The sequence below is a fragment of the Aquarana catesbeiana genome, linkage group LG04 (genome assembly GCF_042186555.1).
Source record: "Aquarana catesbeiana isolate 2022-GZ linkage group LG04, ASM4218655v1, whole genome shotgun sequence".
Taxonomy (NCBI): Eukaryota; Metazoa; Chordata; class Amphibia; order Anura; family Ranidae; genus Aquarana; species Aquarana catesbeiana.
The window spans coordinates 368,104,816-368,121,525 of NC_133327.1; the positions used below are offsets into that span (position 1 = coordinate 368,104,816).

Consider the following 16,710-nt stretch of genomic DNA (forward strand, 5'->3'; position numbering starts at 1 on the left):
ATGAGGGGTGTGATTTATGTTAAAGTGGGTCAGTTCACATTTACATGTGCAAGCATAGTGTACCTCCCACATTCACTCCCATCCCAAGTTTTCATGGGAAATGTAGTCTGATTACAGTTAGAGAGAGAGAAGAGGATATGATGCAATCACCGTTCTAACACCTCCTACCTGCCAGAATACAGGCTGCTTTTTTTGAATCACAAAGCTGACTTCCTGAAAATTCAATCAGACATATCTCTTAAACGGTAAGAAATTTGACAAATGTGATAACTGTTTAGTGTTTTGTGTGTGTGTGTGTGTGTGTGTGTGTGTGTGTGTGTGTGTGTGTATGGGGGGGGTTGTACTAATGGGGGATTTTTTTAAAATCCCGGTGTTCTGCTTTAAGTGAACCTATTTTGGCCCATTGACAAAGCAAGATGTTTGCAGATAGCAGAAATCGTCTCATGCTTGTACCAACTTTCCCTGCAACACTGTTATTCTACCAAATCCCAAGAAAAAACATGGTGCTTTTGGGTACAGGGACGCATGCTCTCCCCTGTTTCCTACAATTCTGTATTGGGTGCCTGAGTAACCAATCTGCATACCAGATATAATGCAGGAACAAAAAAAAAAAAAAAAGAGTAAAATCAAGAGTAGCAAGCAGTAAGCATAAAACCATAATCATGGAAGGAAGCCTTTTGGGGGGAAAAAATAATCTTAACCATGGCAACATAACAACATGTTAGAGCTGATGCTCCCTTCATGCCAAAAATGCCAGAGGGTGTGTAAGCAGGTGCATGCCTTGTCACAGGATACCGGTTGCAGAACATTCCTATTTCAGGCCATGGACCTTGTGTAGGAACCTCTGTGTCTTAAAGGGGAAGCGAATGCCAAGGCTTCTCCAGAATCCATCGTAACAGGCAACTCGAAGGGCATCAAGGGGCAGTTATCAGAAACCTCAGCCTCTGATCCTTCTGGCCCCAATTGGAGTGGATCAGGGAGGCTGTGGGCTGATTACCCCAAGCTGCACGGGTTGATTTTGTGTATGGGGGATCCACCAAAACTAGAGCTCTGCCGGAACCCTCTGTGGAGCTTATGTGAACCTTATTGAGCTGGAATCCACTCTTGCCCAGTTCCAGTTCACTGCGGAACTGGACTTCATGCTGGCAAGAGAGGTTGTAACTGTCTCTGCCTGCGTAACCTCAATGCAGGAGTTAGCAACCCAAGATGTGGAGTCGGACCCTCTGAGCTGTTCACTTCACCCTTGCTGTCGTTCACATTTGGAGACTAGGCTGAGCAACTTACACCCACAGACTGCAGTGACGAAGTGCTGGTGGTTTTGGGGGACTACCCCAGCAGTTGCCCAGTAGTGGAGTGGGGACACTTGTAACTATCTCTGTAACTGCAGGTTTGGGTTTAAACCATCTTGTCTCAGTCGAAAGTTCCTGTTGCACCGGCATAACAATTTCTGCAGAGTTTCCGACTCTTACCTGCCTCTAGAAAGGAGCTTATGGGAAGAAACTTACATGTTTTGACCAGCTGCAATGGTACTTCAACTGAATTCCTAAATTACATTATGGGTATACGTTTTACAATGTACCTGAAATATAGGAATTGTCAGAGTCATCTGGGAGTATCTGGCTGTCCCACAGCTGTTCCAGACACTTGTGGGAGATACCACCACAAGGGGCTTTATAAAAGTTTACCAAGAAGTGAACTTGGGGCGGCATATATTTATGGACCATGTCAAGTTGGTTTGCCCCAACGTGAATCCATTTATTCTTCAAACTGGATACAGACAGCTGGGAATTGGGCCTGTCTGATCCTGCTTATTATACTTTAAGCTGTATTAAACTTAAAAGTGAACATTTATGTGTATTATATGTATTATACATACATGTAAATTATATATTTATGTATATATTTACAGTGTTGAGACAAACTATTTATCACTTACAGGGTTGCTTACAATAGGCAGCTTTTATTTATTCATGTTAAGCCTTTATCCCCAAAAAAACATTTGTGTAACTGCTTGTGTAACAGCAGTGTGAGCTGAAGTTTGGCTTCAATTTGTTAGTGCATCTAAATCTGCTAGTACATCTAACACTCCCTCCCCCCCCTAAATGACAATGCTGCTGTTCAAGGGTGTCCCTGTGCTCCTTCATCCAGGGTGGGGACACTGTGATACAGGAGGTGTATTTATGGCCAGATCACCAGGTGAAAACAGAGAGAGAAAAGCCTAAAAACAGAAAACTAATGTATTCACCACATCTAAGGAATGATAAGCTGCAATATATTACATGGTTGGTTTTGGGTTTAATGCCGCTTTAAGTATGTGAAATTTTAATGCATTTTCCTGTATGTGCTACTCTTCATTGGAATGTCACATTTTCCTGTTTTGATGCTGTTCTGTTCTAGTGGGTACTTAAATAATTACACGTTCCTCTTTTACATGTGTTACTGTCTACTTTGCATAAACTGAAAAGGCATGAGACACCGCAGCATAGCCCTAAAGGTTTTGCCAATGGTAAAGTGGATCGTTGTTCATCTAATGCCTGTTGCACTGTTATGCCCGTTTCACACGGGACGGATCCGTGATGATCCGCCCCGTGAACATCCGCTTGCTCAGCGGGGATCGCACCGTTGATCCCCGCTAAGCCAGCGGATGACAGGGCGGTCCCTGCACACTGTGCAGGGACCGCCCTGTCAGATCTCCGCTCTCCCCTATGGGGGATCGTATGAACACGAACCGTCTGTCGGTGTTCATCCAGTCCGCTCTGCAGACAGATAGAAAAATAGGATTCTCCTCCATCTGCAGAATCGGACCATAGCGGGGACGGATGATATCGGGTGTCAGCGGATGTTCATCCACTGACGCCCGCTATCCCATAGGGATGCATATATGTCCGTATTTCATCCAAAAACGGATGGATGAAATACGGATATACGGTCCACACTTGTGAAAGGGGTCTTACATGATTGTTCTAACAAACTGTATGAAAAGAAGTTATTTGACCTTGCCATTTATTTAGTAAACAAATGTAGCTGGTGCCGCCAGCTGTGTATGAGCAGCAGGCTGTGTATCCCTGTGCTGCAGGCTGTGTGTCTCAGCCTGCTTGTCTCCCCTTCTTCCCTTCTCCCGCCACTGTGAGCCCCCTGCTGGAGGCTGTCTGCAGTGGTGTCTATGTGTGCAGGAGGAAAAACTTTTCTCAAGCAATTTACAGGAAATCTGGGAGTGCAATGTGGGGAACTAGCAAATGCATACCTGTTGCTGTCTGGGTCTGCTCTCCCACTGAGAAAGAGAACTTGTGAGCAGTGGCAGCTGGTAGGTTTGTTTTTGGGGGGGTGGCAAACAACCACAACCCCCGGTTTGTCGGTTGGCCGGTGGTGGTTTAAATCTACTCCCACCTCCATTCTAAGCCTATTCTATCTACCCTGTAAAGAGAAACATGTCAATATTTACCTATTCTGAAGTTGTTCTGGTCTGGTCACATGATGGGGTCCCAGCACCGGCTTCAGTGTAGAGGAGGGACAGCCGACAACAGATGCCCCATATTAAGCCTACGGGTGATGTCATTGCCCAAGCTCAGCAGTCATTGTTTGCAATCTTTCCTCTACACGGTTGTAAACACAGGTAACAAAAAGTAAACAACATTTTAGCAAGGCAACACAACTCATTTGTGCGGTCTGGCAGAGAAATGAGCAGCCTGTCATTTGTAATTCTTCCCGCTTTGCATCTAAAATAAAAAAAGACACTTGCAAAAAAAAAGTTGTTGCCACGCCCCCTCTCCTTTGATTGACAGCGGGGAGTGCCGTGCGTGCTGCTAAGCTGCTCTTGGGTGATATCTGGAAGCATGTATAGCTGGGAGGAAAGTCCAGTGACGTCAAGACTCTGCCTCCCAAGCTCTGGGCCGCTAAAATGTTATCTTCTATGGCTGCGAAGGACAGTAGAGTTTAGTTCCACTTTAAGGCTCCATTCACACCAATGCATTTTTTCATGCTTTTTGCAGAAACACAGGACATTTTTTTAGCATGGGTTCCTATGGAACACGTTCACTGCATTATTGTGCCTCTGCGTTTTTGGAAAGGGTCAGGGACTTTATTTAAATGCAAAACGGTGCTTTTTTTGGTTCAATAGACTTCAATAGAGAAGCTGCAGAAAAGCATGTAGTGCGTTATTACTGCGATTTTGCCACAATTTGCGTTTTTAAATCTGGCCAGCAAATTTTCAAAAAAAAAAAAAGCTTAAAAAATGCAAATCACTGCAAAATCGTGGTAAAAAAAACCTGCAAAAAGCACTGCAGAAACACTCAAATGCCACATGCATAGATGTGAATCAAGCCTAATAGTATACTGGCCAACTGGAGGAGTTTTGGGGGAGTGAAGGACCTTTTAGCTTTCAGTTAAACCCCTTTAGACAAGATCTCCCTAGATTCAGGGTTTAGTTGCAAAGGCACTTTTAAAGGTCCTCTGTTTGTGATGTTGTGCAAATTTGTTATCTGACATTGTTTGTTGCTATTGCCCTTTCATATGTTGCTTTGTGGGGCATATTTCCCAAAATAAAACTTATTTTTTTGTGTCAGAGGGTGTGGTATTGCTAGAAGGGTCATTGTCAACTGGAATCAGGGGACCCTACACACTGGCCAAAATCAGCCAATACAGTAGAAACCGGCCAACATTCAGCACCTGTGTACACCGCTTGGCATCCAATCAGCACTCTCAACCAATGGCTGTGAGCACTAAATGGTGTGTTTTGGTGAGGGGGGGTGGTCTCCCTGTCGGAACACAATAGCTCTCGATCTTCGTCCTGTACTGGGACTTGCCAGTAGCCTAGGGTTGCCACCTTTTCTTCAAGCCAAACCGAACACTTAAGCGGCACAGGGCACATTTTTTCATAGTATACACTGTAGGATTATAAAAGACCTGGGGCATCTTTGGGTTTTCTTTGGGCTTCTTGCCGACATCGCACCCCCCCCAGTGGCACATTGATGCCAAACCTGCCCCCAGACAGCAGCCCGCAGATCCTGAATGGTAACAGATTTTTGTGTGACTATCTCAGTTACTTGGGGAGCCACAGCCCAGTCTGAATAATGTGTCCAGGTTTCAGGCAGACTGAAACCCGGATACAATTCCAAACCTGGACTGTCCAGGTGAATCATACCTACCTATTGGATTGGCTCTGCAGACTCCTCTTCTCTGTTGCTGATACCTGCAGGTTTTCTGCCAATCTCCTGGACAGGTTTGTTGGTGGCAGGGGTCCTCTGGGCTTATATGGCCCTCTGTGGAGCTAAAGAACAGATACACCAATTACACTGCGAGACCCTTTATCTCCATAACCACAGTGAGCAGAAAGTGTGCCAGAGACCCCCCATAACCCAGAAACTGTGGGGAGCCACCTCTAAAAAAATGTGCCCCTCTCCCTGACAAACAAGTAGCAATCTCAGCCATTTTCCTTCCATCTTCTGCAGCTTTAGGAAGCTTTGCTGTTTCCGGGGACTCATCTGTATCAGGTCCAGTATTCATTGATCAGAGCCATAGACATTCCCTGTCTGCTCACATTCACACCACATTTTACAGCTACTCTAAAGGAGATAAAGAACTTTCCTCCAACATTTCCATCCAAAGAAAACATGCGCACTTTACACATGTCTACCTGCTTTAAAAAAAAAGCCCAGCACAAGTTTTGTATGGTGGTAACTGATACAAAATGGAAATATGGCGGAACACTGCATGGCGCTGTCACAATTATCCACCATATCAGTCTCCATTCACAACGACACATTCCGGTACTGTGCACAGAAATGCATGTTTCCATACAAACATGGAAACATACTTTGCCATGCTTGTAGCGCATAGGGCAGTGCACTGAAATCAATGGGCTGCTCTATGCTGCTCTATGCTTGTTGGGTATTTGCCATCCAGGTGTATGTCAGAGATGTGACTGGGGCCTTCATCATTTCACAAATGCTTGGAGAGCAGAAATTAGTAATTAGCACATTTGCAAAAATGTCCAACAGTGAAAAGGTTCAAATGACCCTCAAAATGACTATCTGAGCGCTCACCCCTCCCCCCATCTGGCAGTGGCAGTTGCTTGTGTCTGCAGAAACTACACCCCCCCAATAGCCCCATGTGTAATATGCTGCACCCTTATTTAGACTGAGTCCCCACCATCCCCCGCATACCAGCTGAAAGATAAAATAGAACTAAAGACAAACATTTTTTTTCATTTACAATAGAGTTTATTGTTCGTGTTGGATGGAGTGGAGAGGGATTAGAACCCCTGTCAGGTTTTTATTGCTGTCTGCGCCCCCTTTAGGGAGAGTCACCCTCTCTGTTTTTCATGTTTACCATTACCACCAAAAGGGAAAAAATTCTAGATTTTGGTTGTCACCAGAACAGGAATTAGAGGGTAAATCTTCCAATGGGAACACTAGTTCTGGTGACACCCAGGGATTACAGTGTATATAAAAAGTCTACACACCCCTGGTAAAATGTCTTCTAGACTGAGTCCCCACCATTCCCCGCATACCAGCTTACCAGAGTAAGGGAGGACTATAACCACTTTCTTTGCCATCTGTGTCCCCGTTCAGGGGATTTCCCTTCACTTTCTTTCCCATAGCCAAAAAAGAAGTGAGAGAAATCCCCCAAAGTGACATAATCCCTGGGTGTCACTGGAACTAGTGTCCCCATTGGATAATTTTTATATGAAGGCCAACATTAGTCATCCCTGTGTCCCTGTCATGTCGGGTTTATTTATTGTCCCTGGCACTGGAATTTTGAACTTTTCTCTCTATAATTTGATACTGTATAAAAAAATATATGAAATGTAGGTGAAGGAGCTAAATCTGATTCTTATTTTTTATTGCAGATGTACATGGTATTTTCTGCAGACACAGCTCACAAGGCAGGTCTGCCCCAGTGAGCGAGACAGAATGTGAAACCTACATTGAGACTCCATCAGCATTTGATGTTCACATGGAGACTCCACCAGCATGTGATATTCACATGGACATTCCACCAGCAAGTGACATTTACACGGAGACTCCACCAGCATGTGACATTCACACGGAGACTCCACCAGCATGTGACATTCACGCGGAGACTCCACCAGCATTTGACGTTCACGCGGAGACTTTACCAGCATGTAAGGTTCACGCGGAGACTCCACCAGCATGTGACGTTCATGCGGAGACTCCACCAGCATGTGACGTTCACGCGGAGACTCCACCAGCATGTGACGTTCACACGGAGACTCCACCAGCATATGACATTCACACGAGTACTCCACCAGCATGTGACATTCACACGGAGACTCCACCAGCATGTGACATTCAATTGGAGACTTCACCAGCATGTGACGTTCACACGGAAATGCCACCAGCGTCTGACATTCACATAAAGACTCCACCGGCATGTGACATTAACACGGAGACTCCACCAGCATGTGACATTCACACGGAGACTCCACCAGAATGTGACATTCACGCGGAGACTCCACCAGCATTTGACATTCACGCGGAGACTTCACCAGCATGTGAGGTTCACGCGGAGACTCCACCAGCATGTGACGTTCATGCGGAGACTCCACCAGCATGTGACGTTCACGCGGAGACTCCACCAGCATGTGACGTTCACACGGAGACTCCACCAGCATATGACATTTACACGAGTACTCCACCAGCATGTGACATTCACACGGAGACTCCACCAGCATGTGACATTCAATTGGAGACTTCACCAGCATGTGACGTTCACACGGAAATGCCACCAGCGTCTGACATTCACATAAAGACTCCACCGGCATGTGACATTAACACGGAGACTCCACCAGCATGTGACATTCACACGGAGACTCCACCAGAATGTGACGTTCACACGGAGACTCCACCAGCATGTGACGTTCATTCGGAGACTCCACCTGCATGTGACGTTCACATAGAGATTCCACCAGAAATTGATGTTAACACAAGGGCTCCATCAGCATATGACGTTCACACAGAGATTCCACCAGCATGTGACATTCACATGGAGGCTCCACCAGCATGTGACCTTAACACGGAGACTCCACCAACATGTAACATTCACACGGAGACTCCACCAGAATATGACGTTCACACGGAGACTTGAGTCCCCACCATTCCCCGCATACCAGCTAAAAGATAAAATAAAACTGAAGACAAACATTTTTTTTTCATTTACAATAGAGTAAGGGAGGACTATAACCACTTTCTTTGCCATCTGTGTCCCCATTCAGGGGATTTCCCTTCACTTTCTTTCCCATAGCCAAAAAAGAAGTGAGAGAAATCCCCCAACGTGACATAATCCCTGGGTGTCACTGGAACTAGTGTCCCCATTGGATAATTTTTATATGAAGGCCAACATTAGTCATCCCTGTGTCCCTGTCATGTCGGGTTTATTTATTGTCCCTGGCACTGGAATTTTGAACTTTTCTCTCTATAATTTGATACTGTATAAAAAAATATATGAAATGTAGGTGAAGGAGCTAAATCTGATTCTTATTTTTTATTGCAGATGTACATGGTATTTTCTGCAGACACAGCTCACAAGGCAGGTCTGCCCCAGTGAGCGAGACAGAATGTGAAACCTACATTGAGACTCCATCAGCATTTGATGTTCACATGGAGACTCCACCAGCATGTGATATTCACATGGACATTCCACCAGCAAGTGACATTTACACGGAGACTCCACCAGCATGTGACATTCACACGGAGACTCCACCAGCATGTGACATTCACGCGGAGACTCCACCAGCATTTGACGTTCACGCGGAGACTTCACCAGCATGTGAGGTTCACGCGGAGACTCCACCAGCATGTGACGTTCATGCGGAGACTCCACCAGCATGTGACGTTCACGCGGAGACTCCACCAGCATGTGACGTTCACATGGAGACTCCACCAGCATATGACATTCACACGAGTACTCCACCAGCATGTGACATTCACACGGAGACTCCACCAGCATGTGACATTCAATTGGAGACTTCACCAGCATGTGACGTTCACACGGAAATGCCACCAGCGTCTGGCATTCACATAAAGACTCCACCGGCATGTGACATTAACACGGAGACTCCACCAGCATGTGACATTCACACGGAGACTCCACCAGAATGTGACGTTCACACGGAGACTCCACCAGCATGTGACGTTCATTCGGAGACTCCACCAGCATGTGACGTTCACACAGAGATTCCACCAGAAATTGATGTTAACACAAGGGCTCCATCAGCATATGACGTTCACACAGAGATTCCACCAGCATGTGACATTCACATGGAGGCTCCACCAGCATGTGACCTTAACACGGAGACTCCACCAGCATGTAACATTCACACGGAGACTCCACCAGAATGTGACGTTCACACAGAGACTCCACCAGAATGTGACGTTCACATTGAGACTCCACCAGAATGTGACGTTCACATGGAGACTCCACCAGCATGTGACATTTACTCGGAGACTTCACCAGCATGTGAAGTTCACACAAAAACGCCACCAGCATGTGACATTCACATGGAGACTCCACCAACATGTGACGTTCACATGGAGATTCCACCACAAATTCATGTTAACACAAGGGCTCCATCAACATGTGACGTTCACACAGAGATTCCATCAGTATGTGAAGTTCACATGAGGACTCCACCAGCATGTGACGTTCACACGGAGATTTCACCAGTATGTTACAGTCACATGGAGACTCCAGCATGTTACATTCACATGGAGACTCCACCAGCATGTGACGTTCACATGGAGACTCCACCAGCATGTGACGTTCATATGGAGCCTCCACCAGCATGTGACGTTCACACTGAGACTTCACCAGCATGGGATGTTCACACGGAGATTTCACCAGCATGTGACGTTCACACGGAGACACTACCAGCATGTGAGGTTCCCATAGAGAATCCACCAGCATGTGACATTCACATGGAGCATCCACCAGCATGTTCACATGGATAATCCACCAGAATGTGATGTTCACGTTGATACTCCACCAAAATGCCAGGGGAACGTCTCCAGTGAAGATGGGGGCAGGAAGATACTTGTTATAGGGGACTCAATCATTACAAGGACAGAGAGGGAAATCTCTCACAAAGACTGTTATTATCGAATAGTATGTTTTTTACCGGGTGCTCATGTTCGAGACATTGCACATCAGATGGACAAATTGTTGGATGAGGCTGGGGAGAACCCAGCTGTCATGATACATATTGGTACTAACAACAAAATTAGAGGAAGATGGGGTGCCCTAAAAAAAGATTTCAGGGACTAAGGGGTTATATTGAAGAAATGGACCTCCAAGGCAGTATTTTCAGAAATACTGCCTGTACCTCAAGCCACACCAGAGAGGCAGCGGGAGCTTAGGAAGCTTAACAAGTGGCTGAGGAACTGGTGCAGGGAGGAGGGGTTTGGCTTCATGGCGAACTGGGCTGACTTTTCAGTTGGTTACCATCTTTATAGCAGTGACTGGTTGCACTTAAATGGGAGGGGTGCAGCTTTTTTGGGAGTGAAGATGGGCAAAACATTGGAAGAAATTTTAAACTAGGAAATGAGGAGGAGGGATCAGAGGATGATTTGCTAGTGAACATGAGATGAAGATCTTCAAGTCAAGCCATCATCACTGTAGTCTACTATGTCATCACTCTCTTGAAAGATTCTTATCAGCACCTGTCTTCAAGAGAGCAGTACCACCAGCTTTCTTCACCAACAGGAGTGCCACAGTATATTTTCTTAAAGTTTTGTGTATGGGGATAGAGTGTTACAAGACTTAGTGGAAAGTCTGAGGAATCCTCCCAGGGACCAGGTACAGCTGTAACAACACAAGTTCCTACACTGGTGATGGCTGCCACTCCAGTAACTGGAGGGTTTTCCTATCAGCCCTCTACTTCCCTTTCTGCAGCTTCTGAATCACAAACTGTGAATGAATCTGTAAAAATTAGACGAATGGTTGTTCCTACAAGCAGACTAAGTGGAAAGCCTGAGAAACCCTCCCAGGGACCAGGTACAGCTGTACCAACACAGGCCCCCACACTGGTGGTGGCTGCCACTTCAGTAACCAGAGGGTCTTCCCATCAGCCTTCCATTTTCTTTTTTTGGAGCTTCTGGATCACCAACTGCAAATGTATCGGGGCAAACAAGACAAGTGGCTATTCCTAGAAGAAAACTCAATGGAAAGTCTAACAAGCCCTCCAAGGAACCAGGTACAGATGTACTAATACAGGTCCTCATAGTGGTGGCGGATGCCACTCCAACAACAGGAGGGTCATTCCATCAGCCCTCCCAGGGACAAGGTACAGCTGTACCAACAGAGGTCCCCACACTGGTGGCAGCAGCTACTGCGGTAACCAAATGGTCTTCTAATCAGTCCTCCCAGGGGCCTGATATGGCTTAAACAACCCAGGTTGCTACACTGGTGGTGGCTGCCACTGCAGTAACTGGAGGGTCTTCTAATCAGTTCTCCCAGGAACCCAGTACGTCTGTACCAACACAGGATCCTACATTGGTGGCGGCGGCCACTGCAGTAACCGGAGGGTCTTCTAATCAGTCCCCTCAGGGGACCGATATGATTGTAACAACACAGGTTGCTACACTGATGGCAGCTGCCACTCCAGCAACTGACGTTCCCATCAGCCCTCCCAGGGACCTGGTACCTCTGGTACCTCTGTACCAACACAGGTCCCCACACTGGTGGTGGCTGCCTATCCAGTAAAGATATGGTCTTCCCATCAGCCCTCCCAGGGACCAGGTGCAGCTTGAAGAAACATCTATGACCTATTGGCATCTGCCATCTCAGCTATCTTTAGGAAATAGTAATCAGCCCTCCCAGGGACCAAGTACGGCTGTACCAAGACAGGTCTCTGCACCAATGCTTCATTTACTGAGCTCACCTAAAAGGTATTTCCAATTTTTCAGCCACATTTTTTATACTTACTTTATATTTGTTACGTGTGACCATTCACATAGCATAGCTTTAAGAAAATTGTAAAAATTGCTACTCATCATTAAAGGTGGAACCCCATGAAAAAAAGGAAAAAAACAAAAACATGGCCACCCAAAATCCAGACCCCTCTTAAGCACACATCCTGGCAGGCCAGGAAAGGGGGGGTGAGCATGCACTGCCCTCCTCTCCTCGCCACCACCAAGCCACATGCCTTCGACATGGGGAGCTGCCTTGTCAGGAGGAGGGGGTTCCCCTTTGCAAGGTCCACTCCCCATGTTGAGGGTATGTGGCCTGGTATGGCTCAGGCATGGAGGGGGTGCACGGTCATCCCCCCTTTCCTGGCCTGCCGGGCTGCATGCTCGGCTGGGGTTCTTTTCGCATGTGATTCCCTCTTTAAAGGTGAGCAGCAAACTTTACAATCTGAATGAGAACATGTAACATATGTAAAGTAGGTGTTATGCCAATACGGCTGCAAAAGTGGAAATACCTTTTAAGTGAGCGTCAAAGAAGTAGCGCTGGTGCCCCATTCAAGTGGTCACCATTCAGACGCCCATAAAAACAGCAGAGGCTGGCCAGCAGACCTGGGCATGGTAGGTGGAGCTGGTAGCAGCTCAACAAACAATCATAGACAATGATGATGGACTATCAGGGCATCCTTGTTGCCCAATCCACCATACTGGGAATGGACCATCTACCATCTATGAAGAGCCAGGCTTCCACATTGAAGTGAGTTGTCCTGTCCCTGCCGGTCAACATTTCAGGTTACACCATGTCCTCTTATATAAGACAGAGCCTATCCATGGAATAGAGACACTATACAGACCAGAGGACATGTATTTGTCCCATTCGACATGAAGGACATCACCAATATTGGTGAAGTGATCACTGAGGCCTACAAAAGCTGAAGAACTCTGTAGCTCCAGGTCACTCTACAAAAAGGATCTGCATTTCCAGGTCACTTAACCACTTCAGCCCCGGAAGATTTTACCCCCTTCCTGACCAGAGCGTTTTTTGCGATTCGGCACGGTGTCGTTTTAACTGACAATTGCGCGGTCGTGCAACGTGGCTCCCAAACAAAATTGACGTCCTTTTTTTCCCACAAATAGTGCTTTCTTTTGGTGGTATTTGATCACCTCTGCGATTTTTATTTTTTGCGCTATAAACAAAATAAGAGCGACAATTTTGAAAAAAACGCATTATTTTTTACATTTTGCTATAATAAATATCCCCCAAAAATATATAAAAAAACATTTTTTTTCCTCAGTTTAGGCCGATCGTATTCTTCTACATATTTTTGGTAAAAAAAAAATCGCAATAAGTGTTTAAGTGTTTGCGCAAACATTATAGCGTTGACTAAATAGGGGATAGTTTTATGGCATTTTTATTAATAATTTTTTTTTTACTAGTAATGGCGGCGATCAGCGATTTTTATTGTGACTGCGACGTGATGGCGGACATGTCGGACATTTTTGACACATTTTTGGGACCATTGTCATTTATACAGCGATCAGTGCAATTAAAAATGCACTGATTACTGTGTAAATGGCACTGGCAGTAAAGGGGTTAACCACTAGGGGGCGGGGAGGGGTTAAGTGTGTCCTAGGGAGTGATTACTAACTGTAGGGGGATGGGCTGTGTGTGTGACGTCACTGATCTCTGCTCCGATGACAGGGAACAGAGATCGAGTGACACTTGTCACTAGGCAGAACGGGGAGATGCTGTTTACAACGGCATCTCCCCGTTCGTCTTCTCCGTGAGGCGATCGCGGGTATCCCCGCGGCGATCGAGTCTGCGGGACCCGCGACCCGACTCACGGAGCTCCCGGCCGGCGCGCGATGGCACGGCGGGCAATTCAAATGGACGTACAGGTACGCCCATTTGCCCAGCCGTGCCATTCTGCCGACGTACATCGGCGTGTGCCGGTCGGGAATCGGTTAAGACTATTGTAAAACAAGGGAAAATATGAACGGCTTAATTGGTAGGGTGGACAGAATGAGAACCATTCAGAGTCTCCACCTATAGGACAGAATGTGAAAGATTCATAACGCTACAATATGGACTTGTATCTCCAGGTCTTTTAGGAAATTTAAAGCCGAAGGAGGAAGAGGAGGAAAAGCGGAACTTCCCTTTATAGGTGAAGTTCTTCTTTAAGATCGGGCAGCACAGATACTTCATAGTTAGCACTTCTGCCTTGCAGCACTGGGGTGTTTGGTTTATATCCTGACCAGGAGACTGTCTGCATGTAGTCTGCATGTTCTCCCTGTGCTTGTGTGGGTTTCCTCCTACAGCTAAAGACATGCTGGTAGGTTAAAAGACTTCATTCAGTGCGTCCAAGATGGCTGCTTCACCTCCTAAGTGTTTTGAGTGTACATTACTGATTTACCCCTGATATATACAGTTGTGCTCATAAGTTTACATAACCTGGCACAATTTATGTTTTATTGGCCATTTTTCAGAGAATATGAATGATAACACAAAAACATTTCTTTTACTCATGGTTAGTGTTTGGCTGAAGCCATTTGTTATCAAACAGAAACTACCTGATCAAAGGTTTACATAACCTGGTGATTTTGGCCTGATAACATGCACACAAGTTAACACAAAGGGGGTTAAATGGCTATTAAAGGTAACCATCCTCATCTGTGATCTGTGATCTGTTTCCTTGTAATGAGTGTGTGTGTGTGTGTGTATAAAAGGTCAATGAGTTTATGGACTCCTGACAACCCTTGCATCTTTCATCCAGTGCTGCACTGGCGTTTTTGGATTCTGAGTCATGGGGAAAGCAAAAGAATTGTCAAAGGATCTACAGGAAAAGGTAGTTGAACTGTATAAAACAGGAAAGGGATATAAAAAGATATCCAAGGAATTGAGAATGCCAATCAGCAGTGTTCAAACTCTAATCAAGAAGTGGAAAATGAAGGGTTCTGTTAAAACCAAACCACAGTCAGGTAGACCAACTAAAATTTCAGTCACAACTGTCAGGATTGTTTGGGATGCAAAGAAAAACCCACAAATAACTTCAGCTGAAATACAGGACTCTGAAAACATGTGGTGTGGCTGTTTTGAGATGCACAATAAGGAGGCACTTGAAGAAAGATGGGCTGCATGGACGAGTCGCCAGAAGAAAGCTATTACTACGCAAATGCCACAAAGTATCCCACTTACAATACGCCAAACAGCACAGAGACAAGCCTCAAACCTTCTACCACAAAGTCATTTGGAGTGATGAGACCAAAATTTAGCTTTTTGACCACAACCATAAATGCTACATTTGGAGAGGAATCAACAAGACCTATGACGAAAGGTACACCATTCCTACTGTGGATCGCTGATGTTTTGGGGATGTGTGAGCTACAAAGGCACAGGAAATTTGGTCAAAAGTGATGGTAAAATGAATGCAGTATGTTATCAAAAAATACTGGAGGAACATTTGCATTCATCAGCCAGGAAGCTGCGCATGGGACGTACTTGGACATTCCAACATGACAATAAACCAAAACACAAGGCCAAGTCGACCTGTCATTGGCTACAGCAGAAAAAAGTGAAGGTTCTGGAGTGGCCATCTCAGTCTTCTGACCCAATATCATTGAGCCACTCTAGGGAGATCTCAAACGTGCAGTTCAAGCAAGACAGCCCAAGAATTTACAGGAACTGGAGGCTTTTTGCCAAGAGGACTGGGCAGCTTTACCATCTGAGAAGATAAAGAGCCTCATCCACAAATACCACAAAGGACTTCAAGCTGTCATTGATGTTAAAGGGGGCAATACACGGTATTAAGAGCTTGGGTATGTAAACTTTTGATCAGGGTCATTTGGGTAGTTTCTGTTGTCATTATGATTTAAAAAGAGTAGACACAGTTGATTGATAATAAATGGCTTCAGCCAAACACTAACCATGAGTGAAAGAAAAGTTTTTGTATTATCATTCATATGTGCTGAAAAATGGCCAAGAAATCATACATTTGCCAGGGTATGTAAACTCATGAGCACAACTATATATATTGTAATTTAGGATAAGCTTGGATTTCTTCTGAAGGCGCTGTGAGTGGACATAACTGATCTGCCCCACTCAGCGGGGGCAGGCTTTAGAGACCAGAGGCCGCATATGGGCAGCACAGAGGCTTAGTGGTTAGCCTTTTAGCACTGGGGTCCATGGTTCAAATCCTGACCAGGACACTATCTGCATGGAGTTTGCATGTTCTCCCTGTATTTGGATTGGTTTCCTCCGGGTACTCCGGTTTCCTCCAACACTTCAAAGAGATTCTACCTCGCGTTGGTGGTGCAGTGGTGAGCATAGCTGCTTTCCAAGCAGTTGACCCGGGTTTGATTCCCATCCAACGCAATCTCACAAGATGACTGCCTCACCTGGTAAGTGTTACCCCCCTTCCCATCATACCTGTATATATAATGTTCCCTCTACAGTACTGTGCAAAAGTTTTGGCCAGGTGTGAACAAATGCTGTAACCAAAGGGGCCATGTGATCCCTTCCTGGTTATGTCCTGGTTGAAGATCACTATGAGCCTATCATAGGGGCCATATGATTCCTTCCTGGTTATGTGGGGAGGTCCATAGTGCAGAAGGATCTGGAGGTTTTGGTAGATCATAAGCTTAATATATTGCGTTGAAAAAGTATTCATACCCCATGAAATTTTCCACATTTTGTCATGTTACAACCAAAAAAAAAATGCATTTTATTGTGATTTTTTGCGATAGATCAACACTCTGCAGCGCTAATTACAGGTAGTGAGACATTTCCCAATCT

At 45.6% G+C, this 16,710-nt stretch overlaps 1 protein-coding gene across 3 annotated transcripts in view; it reads left to right on the forward strand.

Moving 5' to 3' along the window:
- Window positions 1-16,710, forward strand: part of ARMC2 (armadillo repeat containing 2) — a 271,525-nt gene that overhangs the window by 40,843 nt on the left and 213,972 nt on the right. The window lies entirely within an intron of this gene.